General features: G+C 41.3%; 1 pseudogene; it reads left to right on the top strand.

Moving 5' to 3' along the window:
* Positions 1–823: 823 nt before the first annotated feature.
* Positions 824–1,687, top strand: LOC134370729 (cyclin-dependent kinase 1-like; annotated as a pseudogene).
* Positions 1,688–25,538: the final 23,851 nt, after the last annotated feature.

Below are 25,538 nucleotides of genomic sequence, written 5' to 3'. Positions count from 1 at the left end.
ACGTGAGGACACAGTGAGAAGGTGGCCATCTGCAAGGCAAGGAGAGAGGTCTCAGGAGAAACCAACCCTGCCGACACCTGGGTCTTGGACTACCAGCCTCCAGAACTGTGAGAAATAAATGTCCATTGTTTAAGCCCCTAATCTGTGGTGTTTTCTTATGGCAGCCCCAGCAGGCTAACACAGTTGGTGAATAAAACAAACAAAATATCTGCCCTCACAGAGCTTATAGTCTAAATAGAGTACTCCTCAAAGTGGGTGCCCTGTTACTATAAGAACTTACCCAGTGACAGCAAATAATGCTTCGCACTGAGCCTGATACATAGCAAGTGCTCAGGACACAAGAGTCCTGCAGTCTTTAATACATATAAGGAAACTGAGGTCCAAACTACTGGTTAGTAGTTCCATCTTTTTCTCCAATAATGACCCATGCAAAACTCATCACATTTACTGCTTTCATCATCTTAGTTCCAGTAGTACCAAGTGTCATTGAATGGACACACTTGGCATTGAATGGAGACTTTTTCTTAATAATTTAAAATAAAAACATGCCAGGGGCACAAAATAGCAAATCTTATTAGTCTTAGAGATGAATGGAATTGAACTTTTCCAACTCTAAAAGGGAATAAAATGGAACGTAACACTATCTGAAGTCTACCAAGACATCTGATACATTCCACATCAAAGAACCACACAAATAAATACCATTGGTTTTAAATTTCTGCAAGTGGGCTCTTGGAGTTGAAGAAAGGAGTGACACGGACCTGGTAACTGTCGCAGTGGCCACCGCAAGATAATAAGCAGGATCTACTATACCTATTGATTAACTGTGGAAGATTATACCAAAATAGAGAAAACTGGGGAAGGTACTATGGAGTTGTATATAAGGATAGACACAAAACTACAGGTCACGTGGTAGCCATGAAGAAAATCAGATTAGAAAGTGGAGAGGAAGAGGTTCCTAGTACTGCAATTTGGGAGATTTCTCTGTTAAAAGAACTTCATCATCTAAATACAGTCAGTCTTCAAGATGTGCTTATGCAAGATTCCAGGTTGTATCTCATCTTTGAATTTCTTTTCATGGATCTCAAGAAATACTTGGACTGTATACCTTCTGGTCAGTTCATGGATTCTTCACTCATTAGGAGTTATTTGTACCAAATTCTACAGGGGATTGTGTTTTGTCACTCTAGAAGGGTTCTTCACAGAGACCTGAAACCTCAAAATTTATTGATTGATGACAAAGGAACAATTAAACTGGCTGCTTTTGGCCTTGCCAAAAGAGGGTCAGCTGGTTACACAACCCTAGTTGACATCTGGAGTATAGGAACCATATTTGCAGAATTAGCAACAAAGAAACCACTTTTTCATGAGGATTCAGAATTTCATCAACTCTTCAGGATTTTCAGAGCTTTGGGCAGTCCTAATAATGAAGTGTGGCCAGAAGTGGAATCTTTATAGGACTATAAGAATACATTTCCCAAGTGGAAACCAGGAAGCCTCGCATCCCATGTCAAAAACGTGGATTCAAATGGCTTGGATTTGCTCTCGAAAACGTTAGTCTATGGTCCCGCCAAACAATTTCAGGCAAAATAGCACTGATCCTCCATATTTTAATGATTTGGACAATCAGATCAAGAAGATGAAGCTTTCTGATGAAGAGTCTCCATGTTATATCACGAATAGATAGCTGTGTTTTTACTGTTGACTATTCCTGTCTTGTATATTTTTCTTTTCTTTGTTGTAAAACTTAAGCTGTTTTTCAACTTCTCATTTCAAAAGTATAACTTTAAAATGTAAATATTCTGTATGAATTTAAATATAATAATTCTGTATGTGTGTGCAGATCTCACTGTAACAACTATTTGTTACTATAATTAAACTATAAGTCTCCGAACATTTATTTTCTCAGGAAAAAAAGGAAACTATAAATCTAATATTGATGTCAGGAATTGGGCAAAATTTGAGTTAGCTTAAACCATTTAAATCCTTACAGTAGTTCTATTTTCCTGTAGTTGGAACTATTAAAATTTAGGAAAGTATGCTAAGTAAATAGATAAATTTCTGTAAGTGAAAAACCATCCACCTTGAATTTTGAATCAGTACTTTCATATCTGAGAATGTCACCTAAGGAAACAACCTTAAGTAGAAGGAGAACAAAAGCATTGTACAAATTATACATACAGAGAAAAATCGAAAGCAACTTAAATGTTCATTAACTGGGGAATATGTTGCACTCAGTAGAACATTATTCAGCCATAACAAATCATGTTTATGATACATTTAGGGGAAATATTTATGTCATCAGGTCAAGTAAAAAATAATAGAATATAGAATTGCATACAGTATTTATAGTGATCACAGTTGTGATAAATTAAAAACTAAGCATATAAAAATACCGGTGGGAAATGCACTAAAACGTTAACAGTGATTGTCTCCATCTGTCTCCTCAACTGTCTCCAAGTTACCTACAATGACCATAGATATAGTCCTTTTGACGTAGAAGAAAACTAAATTGATTTTAATATATTTTATAACAGCAGGAAACTATATCACCTGAATTCTCCCCTCAAAATGAGTCCTATTGTGAAGACTAAGCAATAACCCCAGCCGTGGCAACCAGGAATGTTTCTAGCGTTTACAATATGCCAGGCTCTGTCCTAAGCACTCGACTTTTGTTAACTCACTTAAACTTTCACTCACTGTCTCTGCTCTTCAAACTCTTTGCTGCCCCAGGACCTTTGCACTTGCAGTTCTCTCTGCCTGGAATGCTCTTTCCCCAGATAAACAGCCCCATGATTTACTTTCTACAGATCTCTGCTCAAATGTCACCTCTTTAGAGAAACTGTCCCTGTCCCTCTACTGCCCCATTACTCTGGTTTATTTTTCTTCATGACACCCTATCTGTCATACCATGTGGTTTACTTGTTTATTGCCTATCACTTTCATTAGAACATCTCTCTGTTTTATTCACTGCTATGTCCAGCATCAAGAATAACATACCTATCATACCATAGGTGTCCAGTAAAAGGTGAATAAATAAGACAATCCCATGAGGTAGCTACTTTTATTATCCCCATTGTACAGATTGCCTCACTGTACATGTCATGAGTTTAAGAAACTGAGGCACAGAGAGACGTGCTCAGGGTCACATGGCCAGTAAGTGGCAGAGCAAGGGTTCAAATATATAGTCTGACTCCAGATCCCACATTCTTAACCAACAAATGGCTTGAGCTGGGCTTGTTAATAATCACAGTATTGATGAAGATGGACAGATTTTTTTAAAAAAAATTCTCAGAAAAGACAGGCCAAGGGAAGCATAACTTCCATCCAGGAAGCTAAAATTTTGGGTCATGAAGCCAGAAAAGAAAACCTGGTTTGTGCAAGTGTAGTGAAGCTAGACTCCTTTGACTCTTGTCATAATCTGGGCTCTGGAAAAAACTAAGCTAATCTGTGGCTAAATTCATACTTCAGAGCACCCCATGGTCTAAAAGATTAACACAGTCCCTCCAATTATGAGATGTATACCCTCCAGTGTTGGCAAAAGGGTCCATGCAGTCAGGACCAGCCCATTCACAAAGTGATCTCCACATTCGTCATCAAATAACTGTGAGTTGGGGACTAGCCAGGCATCAGCCACATGAGGACAGGGACCGTGTCTGTCTTGCTCACTGCTGAGTCTTGGGCTCCTCAAGTGGCATCTGGCAGACACTCAGCAAACAATGTATGAGCAGTGGAATGAATTTTAAGGATGAGGAAATGAAGGCTCAGAGGGGGGAGGCTACTTTTCCAACGTCACACAGCTCGTAGATGGCTGGTTCCTTAGATGCTTCAACTCTCCAGGGAGTATTGTTACTCCTGCCAGGAAAGAATAATTCAGACTGTTCAACCTCACTGTACACATCATGATTTTAAGATAGAGAAAAGGGAAGCTTCCTAAACCTGTTTGGTGACATGGTGGCCAGGGGAAGGCACAGCTCAGATCTCCCTGCTGGGAGGAGGGTGATTGGCTGACAGCCTCCAGCTGAGCCTCTGAAGAGCCACTTTCCCCAGGCTGCTCACAGCCAATGGCTGAGCGCGGCCTGGGAGGAGAGTCCGGCCATTCCTGATGGACACGAAACTCCCTGAAGGGCAGCCCTTGCTCTGGAGCTCCCCGTCAGCCTGGCCCAGACTTTCTCACAGCCCTACTGGGGTCTGAGGCTCTTCCAACCCAACCTCCTCCTTCCCCTCCTTTTTCACAGGTGCCCAACCTACATCTCACTCTATTCCTGAAGGGAAGAGCTTCATCCTTCACAGAAACCCACCCGATAATTCTCTCCTGACACCTCCTTCTTGGAGGAACTGAACTGGCACAGATGGATTCTCAAATGGAAACCTGATTCATCCATCAGGCTTTCAAAGGATTTGGGGTCATTGTGGTAGGGAGAATAATGTCCCCCACCCAAAGATGCATCCTAATCCCTGGAATCAATGGATATGTGACCTTATAAAAGTATGGCAAAAGGGACTTTGCACATGTGATCAAGTTAAGGATCTTGAGACAGGGACATTATCCTGGATTTTGTAGGAGGGCCCAATGCTATCACATGAATTCTTATAAGATGGATGCAGGAGGTCAGAGAGAAAACTAGATGTTACACCACTGGCTTTGCAGATGGGGGATGGGGCCATGAGCAGTCTCTGGCACCAGAAGAGACAAGGAATGGATTCTCCCTTGGAGCCTCCAGAAGCAACCAGCCCTGCTGACACCTTGATATTAGCCTTTGATTTTAGTCTTTAGTAGGACTCATTTTGAGCTTGTGATCTCCAGAACTGTAAGAGAATAAACTTGTGTTGTTTTAAGCTACTAAGTTTGTGATTGTTGGTTACAGCACAACAGGAAACTAATACAGTAACAAAGTTGTGAAAGTTGGAGTCACTTGTGTCAAATCCTGTCACATGGAGCCAGGGAAAGCCATGAAGGGAGGGTTCTCACACACATGTGCCTGATAACAAGAACTATCACAAAAGACTGAAAAAGAGCATAATCTTGTGCAAAGGCCACCAAAACCTTACACAAAACATACTTCTGTGAGGATACCTGCTCAGCAACTGTCTGTCCAACCTTGGGCTGATGCCACCCTTGTCGTTGATCCTGATAGTCAAAGATAATTATCTCAAAACAGCTTTTGTAACCCTCCTCATTTTTCCTTTAAAAACCCTTTATCTTCCTGAATACACCCACCATATTCCCATTTCAATACTCATGTCCCAAATAAATATTATTGTCTTTTAAAGAGATTCACTCTCTGTCTATAATTTAAGTTGACATAAATTTGGTCAAAATATAGCAGGAGGAGCTGGATTGTGACATTAACAAAAATTACAACACAAGCTCCTCTGAACACATGATGCCTTATCCTTAAAGCATCATTAAATAGTCTATCTTTCAGTGGTATTGCTGCCTGAAACATATAATATTGTGATTAAAGCGTTTGCTTTATGCCTCTCAGGCATATCAATAATAACCCTTGGCAGGATAGACGAAATTTACTTTACACAGTTTACTCTAGCTTGGGTTCTTTGAGGCAGATGGGACCCCAGAGAGCAACATATCTGCTTATACGCCCAACATTAAGGTCAAGACCAATCCTGGCTTTGAAGCTTGGCTCTGCCACTATCTGTTCGCTGTGGGACCCTGTGCAAGTCACCTATCACCCTGAGCCTCCATTTCTTTCTCAGAATAATGGGGCTGGTCATGCCTATTCAAACAATTCTCTGGAGAACCAAGTGAGGTCACGGAGGGGCTAACAAGGGCCAGGTAAAGCTAATGACAATGATTATTGATAGGACTAACCAGCCTTCCTCCAAGGAAGAAGCAGAATCTGCCTGGAATCTGCTTTTGTTGGATTCACCCTATCCCCAAATACTTATTGAGAGCCAGCCATGTGCTGTCCTAAAGCAGAGGACAGCAAACTTCCTCGGTAAAGAGTCAGATGGCAAATATTTTAGGCTTGGCAGAAATAGGGTCTCTTGACAGAGGTAGGGTCTCTGTCACAACTACTCAACTCTGCCATTGTAGAGCAGAAGCAGCCTTAGACAAGACGTAAATGAATGGGTGTGGTTGTGTTCCAATAAAACTTTATTTACAAAAACAGACAGCTGGCCCACAGGCCATAGTTTGCCAGCTCCTGACCCAGATCCTAGCTATACCTCAAAGAATAAAATAGCTGTTGCTCTTGCCCTCATGAAATGTCTCATCTGCATTTAATATTTTTCTTAAGTTAAAAAAAGATAAGTACTTAACTCCTTTTCCCCTTTCTCTGCATCAATGAGGCAGTATAGAACAGAGCACAAGTTTTGGAACCAGACCTCCTGGGTTCTGATCCTGGCTCTGCCAGTGGCTGGTTGTGTGATCCTGAGCCTGTGACTTAATCTTTCTGTCTGTGCTTCAGGTTCCCTGCCTGTCAAATGAGGTGATAATAATACCTCTTCATATGGGTGTTGTGGGAATTAAATAAGGCAGTTGTCTAGCACCCAGTACAGACTTAATCGGTGGCTTTGTAATTATTATTCCTAACGTTTATTGTGCACTAAATACGTGCAGGCACCATGAGAACGATTATCCCAGGGTCTCCTCACAATCACTCTCTAATACAGGACATTTATCCCCATTTGAAAGATGAGGAAAAGAAGACTCAGGGAGCTGACATGATTGGCTACATCACACAGCTGCTAATCTGCCTGGTTCCAGAGTGGGAGAAGCCTTGACCACTAGGCTCAGAAGCCCTGCTGCTTTCCTCATGCATTCTTTGATGATTTTCAGGAGGAATAACCAGGAAATGTGTTTTGGATTTTTCCAACTCCAAAGCATCAAATAAAAAAATAGATTTAATTTTGAAACCCTGCTGTTCCCTGTGCGTGTTAAAAAGACTAGGAGTCTCGTGGGGGAGGGGGAACGTCTGCCTCTCATACGCTCCCTTCTAGTTCCACCAAGATGTTTTGCTCAAGCAGAAAGCACATGAACCACAGACCCTGGCATTGTTACAAGTCCTTTCCACGCAGCACCTTCATTCCCATAACACCACTAACTAGGGTAGACTCTTCTCCTAGACGTCTGAGAGCGCTGTCTGCCTGCCTCCCAGACCCCTCTCTCTCTTGTCTGTGCATTCATTCATTCCTTTCAGCAAACATTTGCTGAGCACTTACTGGATACCCAACATTGTGCTGGGCCCCAGTGCATCATACAGAGATGACCAAGGCAAAATACAGCCTCTGCTCTTGTGGAGTGTCCTGTCTGGAGTGAAAGACCAATATAAAATGAGGACATTATAGGTGTGAAGGGAGACTCAATGAGAAATTACAGCCAACTGCGAGAGTGAGGGTGGGCTATGGAATCTAGTGAACTAAAAAACATTTCTGGAGGGAGATGGAGGGGAGAGTTGTTTAATGGGTATAGAGTTTCAGTTTTGTAAGATGAAAAGGGTTCCTGAGATTGGTTGCAAAACAATGTGATTATACTTAACACTACTGAACTGTCCACTTAGAATGGCCAACATGGCAAATTTTATGCTATGTATTTTACCAAATTTTTTTTTTAATTTCTTCCCTTCTATAATTTGCTAACCTTTCTGCCTCCTTTCTAAGTGTCTGCATCCCTTGGTAACGAATTATTCCTCATTTACCTACCCTCATTGAGGAATTAAGTGTTCCAAATAAGCAAATTTGCCAGGTACTTGAAACTTAACTCCTTCAAAAAAAGAAAAGAATCTAGCATCTTCTGTGAGCCCACTGAATGCCCCTATGCTAGAAACTTTCATGTTTAATCCTCACAGCAACTTGGCCAACCAGGTATTTTTCTTCCCATTTTACAGGTGACAAAAGAGGCTGCAGGAACTTAAAGACATTATCCAAAGTTTCAAAGGTAAGAAGTAATAGGCCAGGATTTGGATTTTCTCTGTCCAGCCACAATGCCTGTAATTATTTCTCTATTCTACACTGTCTTGACAGCAACAAACTCGTAAAACAAAATTATTTTCTTGGAAATCTTTCTTAAATAGAACACACATGCCCCAGACAACATAAATTAGCCACAGGATAATCACTGCTGGATTTACCAAAGTATGTGCCATGCAGTGTTAATTTCCAGAATGTTCATAGTATGACATGAACATAAAATGTTACACAGACAAGTATGTTTGGGAACCACTTGAGTTGAACAAAGACATGTGTGTCTCTTAGTTGCAGGACTTCTCAGGGCCTTTAATAGGCAAGTTTACATTGTGAATCTCCAAGAGGGATGATAAACAATGCAGTGTTTCCTAGACCTGATCTCAGAACGCTTTTTAACAGAACACCTTGAAATACACTTTGGGAAACTGATTAGTTGTTCTCAAGCTTTAGTGGACATGAGAATCATAGGAATGCATGTTAAAATGCAGATTCCTTGGCCTTACCCCTGAGGAATAATCTAAAAATTCATAAGATCTCAGGTAGAGTCTAGAGACCTAACTAAGTCAAATGGGGCTGTGAACAGCTCTGTGAGAATCACTACACTAGAGGCTGGTATTCTGGTTAATTGTGGTGCTGCTCTAGCAATGGGTTTGCTTTGATCGAAACGATAAATACGAAGAATGAATGAGAAATCAGAAGTCTAGATCAAGGCAGGTCTCAAACATACATGAATGAATGAATGAATGAATGAATGAATGAGTTAGCCGTCAACTAAACAAAGACCCAGTAGGATGCGACCCAGAAATTCCATGTTTAACAACAAGCAAGAGTTGATTAACAGGAAAATGCCGTGAGCCATCCTGCTATAGGGAACGGCATAGAAGCCTGAGTGATACCCCTTGTTCTGCAGGCTACAAGGGGGTCCCGTGTGTGTGGTACGACTCTGTGGAAGTTCTTGTTTGTTCACCTTTGGTTGCTTGACGAGGCTTCCCAGAATTAAACAGCCTAACCTTTGGGCTTAGTATGGCTTTGGGAAATTCCCTGCAGTTTCTCAAAGGACATGTTAAAATACATCAAAATTAACTGGTTTATTTAAAGGGCATTGTCAGTACTAAAGGTGTTTTTGATGCATGTTCCCGGTATGGGTTGGCTCCATTTAATTTTGTCATTAATCTTCCTTGTTAGTGATGTGTGCGTGGACCCATTGTGGCTGTGGTCATGCTCTTGCATGTGTGGAATGAATTTACGGTGTTGGATTTCTATCCACATTCCCCCCAGGGAGATGGTGGGTCTGGGTGCAGTAATGTTTATAACTAATTGATCATCAACCAGTTACAGATTTCTTTGTTTCTCCCCACTCCCAGTTTCACTTGATTTACCAAGAACATGCTCTTTCTTTAGTAATAATAAGAATGATATACTGTGTTTTTGTTAGTTTGAGTAGGATCATTTAACTTTTCACTTTGTCCCCTGTGCTGTTCCCGGAGTCTATTGGCAGGGAAGTAAAAGGTATAAACATTGTCATTTTGATTATAAATTAAAATGATCAATATAGAGTATAAGCAATATTAAATTGTTAACCATAACTAATCAATGTTATTAAAATCAAGTACAGTAAGTATAAGTAAGATTTAAAAAGGGTGAAATTGCAAGCTAAGAAAGTTAAGAATTATAGTTTAAACTAAAAGTCTGATGCTCTTCAATGCCAAGCCTGCTGCTATTGTATAGTTTCCTGGCCACAGGCTACAGGCTTTGGGGTGAACTATTGGTGCATGAGTGGGTGCTTTTATCACAACATAATTGCTTTGGAGCATTCTGTTTTTTCTTTTTCTATAGAGATGAAATAATAAATGTTTTGATTAAAAGATAAATCATCATGTAAAAGGTTAAGTAAAAAATATAAATAAAGCAAGATTTTTGTGGTTGTTGTCCACACTTGCACTAGACATCTGTGGTCCGTCTCTTCCTTTTCATCAAATCCATACCACCTATTCAGGTCCAACGAATCCTGCGGAGCTGGTCTCCAGCAGGAAAACATATGTATCAGCAAGAATGCTTAGCAACTGAAAAAACTCAAAACCTTTTTTATTTCAATACTCTTAGTACATTGATAAAGAAGTGCCAAAACAGAGGAATAGAAACAGTAGTATAGCTTAAATGTTGACACTTGATAAATCGGTGTTTTTCAGCCACACATATAATGATCACATGTATAACCCAATTTGGAGAGAACATAAAAAGTCTAAATCTGAAGGCTTTTATGAAAGGTTGGCCCAGAACTTCCTCCCTGCATTGTAAGCCATGGTCCACTGGACATGCAGAAGAGTTTAGCCACTTAGTTTAATGACTAAAAGTAAATTCTGGTCCGTCATTAAAGTCATCACCATTCTCTTTAATTGTACAGCAGACATGAGTGGTTGTCTTCCAACAGCCTTTCTTTCCTTCTTTCTTTCTGTCAAAGCTCCAGTTTTGTCCAGGAGTCTACCCACCTGTTCTGATTATTTTTTTGCTGTGTATCAAACCACCCTAAAATTTAGTGGTTTAAAATGACAACAGGGCTGTCTGTTTAGCTCAAATGGTTAGAGCACAATGTATTAACACCGAGGTCAAGAGTTCAGATCCCCATACTGGGCAGCCACCAAAAGAAAAAGGCAACAATCATTTATTTTGCCCACAAGTCTGCAGCTTGGGCAGAGCTAATGAGGACAGCTCATTCTTGCTCCGTACAATGTCATCTGGGGCAGTTTAATCAGGAGCTGGAAGATCCACTTTCAAGATGGCTGGCAAGATGGCGCTGGCTGTCAGCTTGGGGCTCTGCCATGGCTGTGGGCTTGGAGCCTTGGTTCTTCTCTACATGGGACTCTCCACAGACTGTTTGGGCTTCCTCATAGCATGGCAACTGGGTTCCAAGAGCGAGAATCCCAAGAAAACAAGATGGAAGCTACACTGGGCTTTTATAACCTAGCCTCACTCTACCTTAGCCACAAGATTCAAGGTGAGAGAACAGACACAACACTGAATTGAAAGAATTTCAAAGTCACATTATAAGAAGAGCATGTCAGATGGGAGACATTGTGGTGATACTTGGAAAATGCCACACGCCACAAGATTCTTGGGCAAGGGTGACCCTCTCCTAGGTTCCTGGGATATATCCAATTAGTCCGTCATTCAGTTCCATTCACTTTGACTGCTTAGGCATGTGATGCAGTGCTAGCCAGTGAGAGGTGAAGGGAAATCTGCTGGGGTCTTTCTGCCCTTAAAAAGAGACACAAAAGAAAATGGAGCCTCTTTCACATATGGACATTACATTGCATCTGAAAATGACAACTGGAACTGGGAGAACCATTTTATCACCATTAGGTCTGCTGACATAAGATGACAAAGGAGAAATGTGAAAAGAACATTGGTCTTGGTGAAGTTATCAGGGTACTGAATTAATCTGAAATCACTGTTATTTTAGATAATAAATTTCCTTTATTGTTTAAGCCAGTTGAATCAGGATTTTCTTTTGTCACAACAAAAGCATCATGATTGATACAAATAGCTGCCACTCACTGAGCATTTACTACATAGTAATAAATAGCATTTACTACTACATAGCATATAGTACCTACAACTCTGCCACTAGACTAAGTGGTGTAGATTCCTTCTCAGATCAAACCCTCACAGCAACCCATGAGGCAGGCACTGTTATTAACCTCATTGTACAGTTGAGGAAATAAGCTTACAGACAATATGAATATTGACCAGAGTCCTGTAGCTGGTGGCAGAGCTGGGATTTGAACTTGCGGTAGAAGCCCTTATGTTTCACCACTGTTCTATAAAACTGCCTTCCATCACTGTCTACAGGCTGTCTGTTCCCATCCCCCTCCATTCAAAACCCAACTCATATTTGCAAGTTGATTCAGAGAGCAGCTGTTGCACCCATGAACTTATGAATCAGATCTACTAGAAGCAATTGCAATCTTCAAACAATTCCGTGAAGAGATTTAAGAGACATCCTGTGAAATCCAAACCAGATGTGATTTACCCCTAAGGAGGGCAATTCAAGCTCCAGCTGGAGTGGCAAGATGAAATTTGCAGAGGAGAGCTCTCTTTGCTTTGAGACACCTTGTGCCTGCCTCCTCAAAAGCAAGATTCTAATTTAGTTCAAGCACTGCTTGCAGAATTTTTTTTTTCCAATTGTGATAACAATCTTAAAACATACTTAAAGTGCTTTGCTCCAGTGCTTAAAGCACATCTTTCAGAGAACAAGTGTTCCTAGCAATAAATTGAGTAGATTCATAAAGTTCCTGAATGATTTATACCCGAAGAATCCAGAAAAAGCCACAGAGATAAGGGCATCGTTTGACAAAACCCAAGAAACCAGCAGACACTTAATGAGACCAAGTGTACTAATTTCAAACAAGGCAGAAACTCGTTCATACTGATGTTTGACAATATGACCCTTCATTGCAGGATCAAAAAAATCAAGGTAGTACATGGCATGATACTGAAATTAATGTTGCTTTGTGGCTTGGTCTAGTAACTATCATTTCAAACTCTCTACCTCATAAGCTTCATTTATAATTCTCACAGTACCTTCATGTTTGACTTGTCAGTCACAACCCTCCCGCTTATAAATGAACAAAACCCAACTTTAAAAGTTTCTTGAACTGATGATTTATTGTCTCAGGTATACAAAATGACCAGGGTTCTTTTGCTTTAGGTACAGCTGGATCCAGGCACTCAACTAATGTGATCAAGGCCTGGTCTCTCCCCAGTAATAACCTGGGGTCATGATTCTGCTTTTCTCTATGTTGACTTTATTTTCAAACAGATTCCCTCCATGTGATGAGCTGCAGCTGCTCAGGGTAAAATCACACTTTTAGCTCCCTACCATAGTGGAAAGGGAGCTTCATCCCCACTTGTGCAGGTTATTTGTAGACACGAACATCACCTACCCGGCAGCAAAAGATGAGGATGAGTAAGGACTGAGATAAAGCTGTTGGAGATGGTGATCTGAGGATCTTTGGTGATCAGAAGAATGAGCTAATGACTGAAAGTACCAGCATATAGTAGATGCTCGATAAATGTTTGTTGACCACTGTAGCCAATTATTGGTGCTTATTCATCTCTTCTAGGTACTCATCAGATGGTATGTACCTGTGACTTTCTGCCTGAGGGCTATCTCCTGGCGCATTTGCAGGGCAGGTCAGAAGTGACAAAGAGTTGATTCCATCAGAAGTAGCCCAGTCAACAAGAGGTGGATGTGGGAGGGTAAATACGCCAGCTTCCTCGTCCTTCAGGTGGGATAACTCTAAGGATTGTGTTCTACTCTCTCCCGGAGTTCCCCAGCAGGAGTGAGCTCCAATCACCCACAGTGGTAACAGGTTTGATCAGAACAATATTTATTGACTTCCTTCCTTTTTCTGTCTCACATCCCAACTCCCTGACCTGTGTTTTTTGAGATCACCTCCCAAATAAACCACTTGCACCCAAATCCTTATCACAGAGAATGCTTCTGGGGAAATCTATCCTAAGACAAACATAAATGCCAATAACCTAGAATCATAGATTTTTAAGCTGAAATGAATGTGAGGCTGGATTTTAAGCCCATGTGGCAGAACTGTGCCTTGTCTTTTTATCTCCAATGCCTGAGCAGAGGTGAGCACATAGTAGGTGCTTGATAAATATTGGCTGTATGAATGGATCGACAAAATACTCCAAATTCTACTTTGAAACACAACACAAACATGCAAATACTTAACTCTAGCTTTGACTAATGTGGATTTGATTTCTGTATTAGCAGCTGAGATCCATTGGTTACGAAATTATGGTTAAGAGGACTCAGGGAGAGGTGGGAGTAATGAATTAGAAATCAAGATACATGAGTTGGGCTTCCCTCGTGGCTACCAATTGGCTGTGGGACCTTGTGCAGGTGATCCAATCTTCCTGATCCTCTCCATCCTCACCTTCAAATTGGGTAAAATGCACTGGTTAAGTGCACAGATTCTGGAGCCAGGCTGCCTAGATTCAACCTTACCTTGGCTGGCCACTGACTAGCTGTGTGAGTTTGGGCAAGTTACAAACCTCTCTGTGCCTCAAGTTCCTCCAGTACAGGGTTTCTCAACCTTGGAGCTATTAACATTTGGGGCCAGATAATTCTTCAGGGGGAAGGAGGTAACTGTCCTGTGAATTGTGGGATGTTTAGCAGCATCCCTGGCCTCTGCCCACTAGATGCCAGTAGCACCCCCGACTTGAGACAACCAAAAAATGCTTCCAGACGTTGCCAAATGTATCCTGGGTGTTGGGGAGAGGCTAAAAACACTGCTGAAAAACACTGCTAGAAAATGGAAATAATAATAGAACATACCATATAATATTGATGTGAGGATTAAATGAATTAAACAATTGAGTCTAAGAATAGTGCCTGGCACTTAATAAATACCGGTGAGTGGATTAGTAGTGGTAGTGGTAGTAGTATCTACCCTATCGACATTTACAGGTAAATTGTGGGCTAAAGCAGCTAGTGTAGCTTAAGGTTAAAAGGATGTTTGAGGTCAACCTTCTTGCCTCCAAAGTGGCCAACTGAAAAATTTTAAATCGAGAAGACCTGGGGATGAGTCCCAATACTGCTACATATTGAACGTATAGGGTTGCCAGATAAAATATAGGCTGTACGGTTAAATTTGAATTTCAGTTAAACAGTAAATAATTTTTTAGTATAAGTATGTCCCCAAATATTTAATGGGATATATTTATACTAAAAAAGTTATTTGTTATGGAAAATTCTAATTTAACTGAGTGTCCTAAATTTTTATTTGCTAAATTGGGACACCCTGTAAATGTATGACTTTGGACAATTTAACTTAACCTCTCTAAGTTTCATTTTTCCTCATCTACTAGATGGGGATAAAACTTCCTATCTCATTGTTGCAAGAATTAGAAAAACATAGTAAATGTGAAGCTTAGCACCTGGCATACAATAAGCATAAAATAAATAGTAGCTACTGGAATTATATATGCAGGGACTTAAATGCTATGTTTGTTATCTACAAAGCAGGTTAGAGCCTTGAGAGCAGATGCTGTCTTTCCTGTTCATTGCTACAGTTTTAGCATCTCAAACAACCTGGGTTTGAGATCCCAGCTCCATCACTTACTGGCTTTGTAACCTTGGGCAAGTCACTGAACTTCTCTGTGTGTCATCTGGAAAACAGAGATAATAATATAACCTATGGTGTAGTGTTGTTGTGAAGATCAACTGAGTCGATAATAAATGTAGAGTGCTTAGAACAGGGCTCTCATTATGTGCTCACTAAATGCTGGTTGAATAAATGAGTGAATGAAAGCATCTGTACGTTTTCCACATCTCATCCATACAAGAATCTACGTATCTCTCTCCTAATGAGATAGTTACAGATCTTTACAATTTCTACCACTTCTCTGAAATTAAGATTCCAACCTCCACATTCAACCACATTTAGCACACCTGTCTGATCCAGGTCACTTAAAACATCATGTTCCAAGCAGTAGCTACAATCATGAAATATGATCACCAGGGCAAAGTAAGCAAACAAGCAGTATTTTACTGTATAGCTTTGAATTTAATAGAGCCAAGAAGCAGGCTGGCTGCAAGAGGCAAAAATTAAATGGTGACCTTTTCAAAATTTGCTTTCTCCAACACAAATGCTGGCATATGGCTGCAACCAGATATTTATCGTGTCTGTAGAATAGAATTATGGTCACATAATTCTAAAAGCACAGAAAATGGAAACATGCTCTAATCCAACTGTACTCAGTTTCTTAACCAAGCTTCTTAATGTCTGACTATTCAGTGTGACCTGGACATTTTCCATGTCCCAGACACACAAATGTCCCATTAAGAACAACTGCATTTCCACTGCAGTTATTTTTCCCACCATCTATGCTGGGGAGGAGGGGAGGAGGCATGCTGCAGAGGAGCAAAGAAAAGAGAGAGGAGTCTGGAGCAGTGAGGAGGAGACACCAGAGGCTAAAGGATTCCCACCTGTCACATTCATCATTCTTCATGCTTCTCCACTCTATGCCCCTTGGAGAATTTCAGGAAGTTACTGAGATTTGCAAAGGGTATTAAATTCATGGCCACAATCCCCTACCTCTGCAGAACTTCCACACTCTAAGATTTCTCTGACAGTTGATTCAATCAAAATTTAGTGAACTAAGCATCTATTGCTCCAAACTGGGATGCTGTTCAATTCAAAATAATATTTATTGGGCATTGAGTGTTCCAGGAGATACCTGTCTTGAGAAGAAAGAGAGGGAGGAAAAGGGGAAGAAAGGGGAGGGAAAAGAAGAAGAGGAATCATTAATGAGCACTTAGTTATTAGAGGCTGTGTGGAACAGTGGTTAAGGTCACAGCCTTCAGCCAGAGCCCTTTTCTGAACCCCCGCTCTGCTATTCCTCAGCTGCGTGATTCTTGATGAGTTCCCTAGCCTCCTTGAACTTCCGCTTCCTCGTTTGTACATGGAGATAATTGCCCAGAGTTGCTCGAGCTGTTTGTTGTGAGGGTCCAGTGGTCTGCCTGGCACATGAATCAGTACCCACCAAACAGTGATCTTGTCACTGTTACCAGGCATCATGCTGAGTGCTTCTGGATGGCAGCCTCACCTAACCCTATGATACAGGTATGAGTCCAGTATGTACAGATCAGCTTAAAGGGCTGGAGCAGATGCTGCAGCCTTAGCCCTTCAATGTCTTTCATCCATTCCCAGCTGCCAATATCTGCATCTTTGTGGAGTTTTTTATAGAACCACACAAGCTGCTCTGGATGCACAAACAATCAGAAGTGCCAGGGTATTGGCCCAGCCCCCATCCCCACCCAGAAGGTAGCCTTCTACTTACCTCTCCCTTGCCCGCTCTGGCGGCTAGCTTAGTGATGCTCCCACATGTCTGCCTTCCCTTCCCTCTATCATTCCCACACTCTTCTGACAGCTCCTGCACCTCCCATTTGCCTTGGGGTCAATTTCTCAGGAAACCCAAAATGAAGACAGAGACTCAGAGTGGTTGAGGCAACTGCCTAAGAACACACAGCTATTAAATAAAGGAACTAGAACTGTCTCATTCCCTACAGGCTATGATCACTTACCATCTGGTCTCCTAGAACTAATGATATGGCAGTGCTTAGGGACAGTGGCGCCAATCATTGGGAGTCTTCCTAGGTACCCACATTAAACAGAAAAGCCTGTGACCTCAACCATATTTTCCTTCTTGTCCCACTGATGACAGGTCGGTTGTACTTTCTCTAACATCCCGGGTCTCCTCGTTTCAACATAGGACTACATGGCAATATTTGCAATCTCTATCTCTGGATACTTGAATTAAAGGAGCATTTCTAAAGACCCATTCCCTCAAATGGAGATATAGTGCAAAAAAATCAGGGGGTGAAATAAGGTGCAGCAATTCTGGGTTTGTTAACCCCCTCTGGGAGCCTCATGACATTTATTAACATTTTAAAGGCTGTGAGAAGTCCTGCAGTAAATGATCTTGTTTAACTCAACACTTTCTAGATTTTTTTTTTTTTTTTTTTACTATAAAACCCTTTTCAGATTATCAGTTTTCAAGATCCCTGTAGAAATCAGTGTTCCATGGAACACATTTTGATAAATACTAGATCAGGGACTGATTAGAGATAGGAGCATTTGCTCATTTGTTAGGTAGGATTTAATTAACTTGAATGGTTATCTAATTAGGGTATGTGGATCTGGCTATTGGGATAAAACATGCATGGGTTTAAGTAGCACACTTGGTGCAAAGAAGCCAACACCAACTAGATCCATCCAGGGAATATTATGATACCAATTGGCAGGTACTATCATATCATGAAATGCCAAGAATCCAAAAAAATGTAAGAGGAACAGGTGGGGCCCCTGGAGAAGAGTTCATCAAAAGTGTCTGCCTTCAGGCTATCTTCATCACTGCTCTTGCTGTTGATCACGGGTGTGTGATACCGTTCAAGAAGTGGTGGAACGGAGAGGAAAATGGAAAACCTAATGTAGTATGGAAAGGGGCCTGGTTATAGGAACTAGAGGAAAAGTCAATCCATTTGACATTCATGTCTAGAAGGAAGTGGACAGGGGCATAGATTAAATGTCATGGTCATGGTGGATCGTTGTTGAAGCTAGGTGATAGGTACATGCAGTTTCATTACTACTCTGTCTACTTTTGCATGTGTTTGACATTTGAAAAAAGCATAAAGTTTATATAGTCATGCACCACATAACGATGTTTCAGTCAACAATGATCGCATACACAACAATGGTCCCATAAGCTTATAATGGAGCTGAAAAACTCTTTTTCTATGTTTAGATATGTTTAGATATATACATACTTACCATTGTGTTACAATTGATTACAGAATTCAGTAGAGTAACATGCTACACAGGTTTGTAGCCTACGAGCAGTAGGATACACCATACAGCCCAGGTGTGTAGCAGGCTATACCATCTAGGTTTGCATAAGTACACTCTATGATGTTCCCACAATGACAAAGTCATTGAAGGACACATTTATCAGAACATATCCCTGTCATTAATTGATGCATGACTGTATTTATATGAGCAGCACACTGGGAAAGATTATACTGAAGGGAAATCTGTTGACCAGAAGAGGGAAATAAGTTCAGATAAGCAATAAACATACAAAATGTATTTGGTTTGAAGGATTATAAAAAATGTTAAGTATGGTTATATGTGTTTGGAAATATTCTGCATATTATGTTAATAGGAATAAAATGTAATGAAGTGAATTTAGGAGATATAGGTCAGCAAGAGGCTAGAGAAAGAGGCTAGAGGGGACTTGTATTTGGGATTCAACAAGGTGGGTGGAGGGTCTGATGGAGACTGAGCTCCACAAATATCACTCCAAGGTGTCCTGGGGATGGAGGTGCCCATGTCAGTGACAATAAGCTCTATGCAGATAAAATAATAATAATAATTGGAGCATAGTGCCCTAGCTAGGGGATGTCCTAGGGTCTTCTTAGGAGAAGGTCTAAGGCAGCATCTGGGAAGGGGCTGAGTAGACCAAAGAGAGTGTGATCATATGGCAAATTGGGGGCTACCCCAAATCCACATGCTCAAGAACTTCCCAGGCATTGCTATCTAGCACAGTTGTGATCACTGTAAATAAACGAAGTATGTCAGATGGCAAATTGTCTCTCAACCTCTGTTTTCCACTTCTTTCATAGCCATCTTTCTGAACAAACTTGCTGTTGACACCTGAGTGGGACAATTCTTCATTTTATGGGACAGTCCCACACACTCAGAAAGTTCAGCACCCCTGTCCCCCACCCACCAAATTCCAGGAGTGCTCCCCAGATATCATGAAGACCAAAACTGCTCCCACACATTTCTAAATGCTTGCTAGGAGGGTAATTTTGCCTCCAGTTGAGAAACACTATTCTATGATAATAAAATTATCATACAACAAGGCCACATAGCCAAACATTATTTACCAGCCTCCTTTGCAGCTAGGTGTGGCCATGTGACCGAATTCTGGTCAATGAGATGAGTAGAAGTGATATGTTCTATTTCTGGGCCCTGTTTTTAAAGAAAAGAGGTAGGTCATCACTTAGTCTTCCACCTTCCCATTGGCTGGAATGCACATGTGATGGCAGGAGCCAAAGCAGCCACCTTGGACCATAAGATAAAAGTCAAATGTTTCAGCTGAGTAACGAGATAGAAGTAGCCTGGTGATTGTAGAGCCACTCTACTAACTCTGGTCTACCTACCCAGACTACTATGATAGAGATAAATAAACATATCATGATTATGACACTGATTTTTTTGGATTAAGTATTTGTGAATCCACATTACCTACACTGTTCTACCTGGGGCGTAACTACCTAGGATGGCATAGCTCATTCTTCTGGTGAATTTTGTGAGTTGACACAGGTTACTAACATTTTTTTGTGGTACCTGCTGCCTTAGATGCTTTCCCTTCTGAGGCCAAAGAGGGTCACATCTTACAGGAAGAAGAAGAGAAAGTCACCTTATCCACTCAGAGCCAGAACCATAAAGTCTATTCCTTCATAGGCTTTATGTTTCCCGGTGCTCAGAAAGCCAGATGGAGCTCTATATTTACCCCCAAAAGACCCCAGGACCCAAGGGAATCACTAAAGGGGGTGGGGATAGATTCTCAGGAGCCATAACAAGCATCATTATATTCCCTACTAAATTCAATGTTTTCCAATCTCTAGGCAACCATGTACCACCTCTAGGATTTTTTTGGTCATATCTGAGTAAAAAAGTCACATTAATAACCACCTCCATTTACACAGCATTTACCATGTATCAGGCACTGATCTAAGTGAACTCATGTAATCCTCACAAATATCCTATGAGTTAGGATTATTATCTCCATTTTCTAAGTAAAGAAACTAAGGCACAGACAGTAAAGGATACACAGCTAATAGGCAGCAAAGCTCGGATTCAAACCCAAGCAAGCTAACTCTAGAGCCCAACATTTAACCACCAAGCTATATTGCTAGCATATCACCTAGGACATGGGGTACCAAACTACAGCCCACAGGTCAATTCCAGCCTTGTTTCTATAAAATTTTATTAGAACACAGCCACACCCACTTGGTTACGCATTGTCTATGGCTATTTTCCCAGTACAATGACATAGTTGCAACAGAAAACATGGTTCTCAGGGCCTAAAATTTTTACTATCTAGTTCTTTACAGAGAAAGTTTGCTGAGCCCTGACCTAGTCTATTATTTACTATTTTTCTCAAATTAACTCATTGTATTCAATTAAAATGATCTTAAATGAAGATCTTATATCACTACCAAAAGTGGGAAACATATACTCATTGAAAGAAGGGGGCTGGCTGGTTAGTGCACTTAGTAGAGCGTGGTGCTGATAACACCAAGGTCAAGGGTTCAGATGCCCATACCAGCAAGCTCCAAAAAAAAAAAAAAAAAAGAAGGGGGGTAAATATATGAACAATGGAAATAAAATGGTATTAAATTCTAGTTAACATTTCACCTGTCCCAGGCTCTGAGTCCAAGGCCTGTTGTCTATTTGCAAAATAGAGGAATTAGAGAAAGTGTTAGGGACCCACTAGCACCCAACTGAGACTTTCTTCATAACCTCATCCAGAGGATTGAAAGCTATTGAAAAGAGGATCCACTTTTCTTCATGTGATTCATGAGTTTACGTAATGCCATGCCTCAAAATCATCAGAAATCATCTTGGATTCCATCAGAAATCATCTTGGATACTACCAAGGGAGCATATCCTGCATTTGGGGAGATACTCAGCCAACACATTATATGAATCACAAAGGAAACAATGATTGACATGGTTGTCATCCACTCCAACCCATGACCTATTTATTTTTTAAATTGGCTTTAAACATAAACATCACTGTCACCCCTGAGAATCACGTCCTTCAGGAAGAATAGTGCTTACTTCCCATCTTGACTTGGATCTTGAAAACCATCTCACAGATAGAAAACTAGAAAGAGAAAAGCTCAAGCAATGCAAGTCTAGACAAAGAAGACAACAGAGTTTTCAAATAACTCATCCAGGGTCACCTGGCTGAACCAAAATTTGGGTCCAAGTCCCACTCCAAGTTTTGAGATATTCTTAAATTCTGAACTTCAAGAAATATGTTGTCTCCAAGCTCAAAATCACAAGTAAAGATTTTCTGTCATTTAACAAAAACATGAATCTTTATGAAAACAAAGTTAAACACAACTAATCATCACTATTTTGAAGGATAATTCATGTAGATTCAGTTTTTAAATATGAGCTTCTTACTATGGCCTGCAAGGCCACACGTGATCTGAGCTTGCCCACCTCTCACATTTCACCTCTTACCCTCCCCCTTGTCTGCCATGCTCCAGCCACACTGGATGACATTTGTAGGGGGCTGTCCTGTGCATCTGAGGATCCTTAGCAGCATGGCTGGCCTCTCCAAGGAGGAGAACAGAAATGGCCAAAGGGGATTTTTTCTTTCTAGCTGTAAATACTGGTTTGTGCAACACAAGCCCTGCCTCTAACTCATTCTGAAAACTTAGGCCGGGTCCACATTGCCCAATCATGTTTTTTTGTGATGAGATTTGCTTGAGGACACTTAAGAGGTGTCCAAGGTTGCCACAAGATTAAAACAGAGACAACACTAGCAGAGGCAGAAGCCAGAGGACAAGAGGATAGCTGCCATCTAAGTTACCTGCTGAGTGCCTGTAAAAACTCTACAGATAGATGCAGGCACCTAAAATATTCTCCCCCTACCCCCACCCCATCTCACACCTGCCCATCCTGCCACTTCATCAGGCTAGTTGGGCACCAGCTTAGCCATCATCTCCCACCCCAGGGACTTAGCACACTATATTATAATCACCCGTTGAATGTCATCCCAGACAGAGTGAGTGACAGCAGGGACTGTATCTGTCTTAGTCACCACAATATCCCCAGTGCCTAGAACAGTGCCTGGCCCCAAGGGAGCCATAGTTCAAACTAATGCCCAATTGGTATGGACAACAGGAAATAAGGAGAGAAAGGGCAGTGGATGGCATCTGTGCCCCGCCCAGAATCTCTACCAGGTGGGTGTACCCCTCCTCCAGCTGCTGTGGGCATTGGCTGCAAAGGGCTCACCGTTGCACCCTTCTCCAAAGGCCAGGTGGAAGCCACCTTCCCAAGGAAGCTCTACCCTAACCCACCTCTGGGGCAGCCTGCAGCCAATAACTGACTAACACTGTGGTATAGAAGACTGGCCCCCTCGTCTCAATATGGCATTAACTCCTGGTGCAATTCATGCTCCAGAGTTCCCCCTAGGATCAGGCTGAAATTATCCATACCTAAGACCACATCCATGTTCAGCTTTTTTCCTGCCCTAGAATCCCAATCTCAGAAAACCCTAAAATGAGAATAAATCATTGTGAACTTCAAGGAGGAGATCAGATCTGGGCAAAGCATTGTGATATCACTAACACCATGCCTAGCACATACTGGGCTCAATAAGTATTTATGAAATGATCAAATGGATGGATCATGGATGGATGGATGGATGGACAGGAGGATTCATTACTCTATAAGGGCAAAAACAAAACATAATGACTTCATACCTAAGGGAGTGGTAAAAGATCATCGGATGGACCTGAGTCTGAATCTTTCTCTACCTCTTCAGAGCTGTGTGATCTTGGGCAAGTTACAATACATCTCTGAGCCTCAGTTTGCTCATCTGTATGGGGGATAGTCACAATATTTACTTCATAGTTATAATAAACCAATGATTTAATGCATCTATAAAGCTCTTAGCACAGTGCCTGGTACATAATAAGTGCTTAATAAATAGCATCTACTATTATTATTATTACCATTATTTTTATAATTACTATTGACCCAATTTAAAGTCAAATACAAAGTCAATCCCTATTGTGATACGATATAGTTGAACAAGCAAAAGGTGGTTAAAAAAAAAAAAAAAACACCAATAGCTAATTGTTCTAAAGGGAGAGATTAAGTTCAGGGAAGTGAGCTTTTCCTCGCTGTGGTAAAATTACACGCAACATAAAAACAGGTTAATTTCTTGGGGAAAGTAATGCTCTCATCCCAGGGAGATACCCTGTATGCGCTCTGTGAGCCTGGGACCTCCCGAGAAGCAATTATATGAGTATTTAAACATCCTTGCCTTTTAATCTAGAGCCCATCAGTAAGTGTCTCCAGGTCCCTCTCTGGTTTGTAATTAGTTGTTTTCATTATTTCTGATTTGCTACATGCATATGGGTCTGCTCCACACGGTATTCATATTATCCTTAAACACCAAGAATAGCACAGAGAGTTCCAGAACTGTGAGGCTTTGTGTCACATGCTTTCCGCCCAGTGGGTCAAACAACGGTGAACAAAAAACCACTTCTCTCTTGGGTCCACCCCCACAGCCACCACCCTTGTCCCAGCCACCACTGGAGCCTCCTCCCCAGCTCCCCCGCTCCCTCTCTTACCCGTTGCTGTGATTCCTCTCACATCAGACAGAGGAATCCCATTAAAAGACTGGAAGGAGCAAAGGTTTTGTATGGAGAGAGGGTAGATATCAGGAGTTTGGTTTTGAACATATTAAATTTGAGGTTCCTGCCAGGCACAGAAGGAGAAATGCCATGTGTCCTCACTTAGAAGTGTTAGCTGGGCCAGCCCGTGGCTCACTTGGGTGAGTGAGGTGCTGTTAGCCCTGAGGCCACGGGTTCGGATCCTATATAGGGATGGCCGGTGCGCTCACTGGCTGAGCGTGGTGCAGACCACACCAAGCCGAGGGTTGCGATCCCCTTACCGGTCAAAAAAAAAGTATTAGCTAAAAAAATAAATAAGAAAGTTGGGAGGGGGAGAGAGAGGAAGGAAGGAACAACAATCACAATAATACATTGAACTGTCAAAAGTAGAGAACAGAACTGAGATTACTAGAAGTGAGAAAGGGAGAGAAGGAGGGGGTTAGCAGGAAATCGGTTAAGGGTCACAAAGAATGCTCACGTTTTGTAATGATGAATATACTAATCATCCTGATTTGATCATTACATATTGTACACAGGTATTGATATTCAGCTCTGTAGCCCACAAATATGTATAGTCAATTACGTTTCAATAAAAAAAAAAATTGAGACATCCTAGTGGAGATGTTAAATAGGCAGTTGGCTGTGTAAGTCTAGAGTTCAGGGGAACCACCAGGCTGGAGACAACAAATCCAGAAGTTATAACACATTTATTCAGGACTTTAAGTCAAATGTAGAGGGAGTAGAGGTCCAAGGACTGAGTCCTGAGATACTATACTGTTTAGAGGCAGAGAAACATTGCTTAAAGGTAGAGAATGTGGTGTCCTGTGAGCCAAGTGAAAATTCAGTAAGTGTAATGAGTTTTGGTGGGTTTTTTGGGGGTTTTGTTTGTTTGTTTTCTGAGGCTGGCCAGTCTGGGGATCTGAACCATGGCCTCAGCCCCATGCTATAACCAAGTGAGCTAACTGGCCAGCCCATAATGAGTATTTATAATTTAACTCCTCAACATCCATGCCTCTTCTTCCAGCAACTGCTCCTGATTTTCACTTGGAGATCTGCCTCGCCACTACTCTGACCACATGATCTGGGTGAGGCTCTACTCCCAGTTCAAGCATAGAACACCGTGGAAAATATGCTGTACTGCCTAGCAGTTGGCTTAGGAATGAGCACATGACTTCAGCCAAGACAGTCAGAATGAATCTCAGGACCTCTACAGGAGCTACTAGGAAAGGCTTTATTTTAAGGAGGATTTGAACTTTGCACTGAAGGAGGAGCTGCTGGCAGTCATCTTACCGTCACAATGGCAGCTTATCTGTGAATGAAACCCACACAAAGAAAGCAGAGTCTGGAGGTGGATAAAATGGATCCTGGTGATTTCACTTGACACCTGGATCAAGCCACACCTGAAGCCTGACATGCTCTAGACTTTTCAGTTGTATAAGCTTTTTAGCTTATGCCAGTTCAAGTTGGATTGTTTTGGTAACTTAAAAAAAATAATTCTGGCTAATTCAGAAAGGCAATGGATATGTTCCCTTTATATATGAATGGGTATAATCACCTTACAGAATTTCATGCCACTAAAAACAATTAGGTAGATCTGTAC

The sequence above is a fragment of the Cynocephalus volans genome, chromosome 2 (assembly GCF_027409185.1).
Source record: "Cynocephalus volans isolate mCynVol1 chromosome 2, mCynVol1.pri, whole genome shotgun sequence".
Taxonomy (NCBI): domain Eukaryota; kingdom Metazoa; phylum Chordata; class Mammalia; order Dermoptera; family Cynocephalidae; genus Cynocephalus; species Cynocephalus volans.
Note: the sequence above shows the minus strand (reverse complement) of the source record. Positions and strands in the feature narration are given on the sequence as shown.